Source organism: Globicephala melas, chromosome 19, assembly GCF_963455315.2.
Source record: "Globicephala melas chromosome 19, mGloMel1.2, whole genome shotgun sequence".
NCBI classification, from domain to species: Eukaryota; Metazoa; Chordata; class Mammalia; order Artiodactyla; family Delphinidae; genus Globicephala; species Globicephala melas.
In genome coordinates this window covers 4,254,872-4,256,652 of record NC_083332.1, presented here as the reverse complement: position 1 = coordinate 4,256,652, position 1,781 = coordinate 4,254,872, and the positions used below count along the sequence as shown (strand labels likewise).

The window sequence follows — 1,781 nt, the reverse complement described above, 5'->3', positions numbered from 1 at the left end:
TGTCAAATCTCATTCTTTGCACTGAATGAGGGTGTGAATGTCTTTCCTGCTGAGGAGGGAGGAATTCTTGCCTCCAAGTCCCCGTTTCCCTTTCAGATTCCCACCCCCACTCCCGCCTCCATTGCCCTTTACTTTTGCATCAATTTCCCCAGCTCTGGCCCCCTAGTCTTTCCGTTCACCCCCCAGGTCGCATTTGTAATTGAGGGAATAACGACCTTGACCTTGGTCTTGGGCCTGCCTTCCACATGCCCAAGCCCCTTCTTAGCAAAGAATTCGACTAAATCATTTCCCCCACCCTTGATATCTGATCACCTCTGATATCTGATCAAGTTTCTCATCCCTCCATTTAATGTCTAAGTCCTTGATCTGCCTTAACGAGAATCCTATTAGACTCCTTAAGTCAGAATTCCACCTTTGGAACTGTTCTCAGTGATTTTCCATCCACTGATCCCCTCACTATACACTGTGGCTGCAAATCCCCATTTCTCCTTGTTATAACTGGAGATGCGCTCAGTCCTTCTCCCCTATTGAGAAAGTCTTCACCCTGAAGGAGTTTACTACAGGCCACCCCAAACTATGCAGCTCTGGCATACTGACTATTTAGCGTGAAAGGCACCTGAAACCGCAAATACAGGAAAAACACTCTGACCTTCCTTCTTTTTCCTAAAAGTGGAAGGTGAAATTCCCAGATGACTGATGATTCTTATTCAGAAGGAAGTCACATTCTTGTCATTAAGGATGAGAAGCTGAGAAAACCATGTAAATTTATTTAATACAAGTTGTAAATGAGAGAGTTCTAGACACGTCTCTTATATAACCCAATGTAAAAGCAAGTAGGCTTTATCACATGATATCTCTTATATGTGGAATCAAAAAACAATGATACAAATGAACTTATTTACAAAACAAATAGAGTCAGACACAGAAAACAAATTTAGGAGGAAAGGGGGGTAGGGATGGATTGGGAGTTTGGGATTAGCAGATACAAACTACAATATATAAAATAGATGAACAACAAGTTCCTACTGTATAGTACAGGGAACTATAGTTGATATTTTGTAATAAACCATAATGAAAAAGAATCTGAAAAAGAATATATAGATATTGGGTTGGCCCAAAAAGTTCATTCGGTTAGTGAATACATTGTTCAATAAAATTCTTGGTGAAAATGAAAAATGTGTCTGTTTCCTTAAAACCAAAAGAACTTTTTGGCCAGCGCTATATGTATAATCACTTTGCTGTACACCTGAAAGTAACACAACATTGTAAATCAACTATACTTTCCAATTTTTAAAAAAGTGATTACTGATTTAAAAAAAAAAAAAGAGCAAGTAAGTCTTGCCATCTCCTTGCGTCTTGAGTCCTGGTGAAGGCTTCCGTGTCATGTAAAACTTGTATTCAATAAATTTGCATGGAGCTAGCTTCCACAGCATGGGTAATAAAATCGGAACAGAATGATACAGAGTAAATTAGCATAGGCCTTGTGCATGGATGACACGCAACATTATGAAGCATTCTGTATTTTTTTAATGTTTATGTTTTCCTCCTGCTGGTCCAACTTATGTCAATTTAACTCTCAGGAACCGCCAGCAAGAACCTTAAAAGCATAAAAGTTTGCTTCCCTTACAATCCCTATTGCAATTCCTTACTTTTTTTTTTTCTTTCTCACATGGAATTTTTTTTTTTTTTTTAACCATCCATCAATAAAGTAGTGATTTGTAAGGCTGAATTGCTCTTTTGGATAAAAGGAAATAGAGATGGACAGTCTCTGACATAAAGAC

At 38.3% G+C, this 1,781-nt stretch overlaps 1 non-coding gene across 1 annotated transcript; it reads left to right on the top strand.

Annotated features, from left to right (window-relative positions):
• The first annotated feature begins 1,422 nt into the window (after window positions 1-1,422).
• On the top strand, window positions 1,423-1,526 carry LOC115847785 (U6 spliceosomal RNA). Its single transcript, XR_004037480.1, has one exon. It is a non-coding gene; the product is annotated as a U6 spliceosomal RNA (small nuclear RNA).
• Window positions 1,527-1,781: the final 255 nt, after the last annotated feature.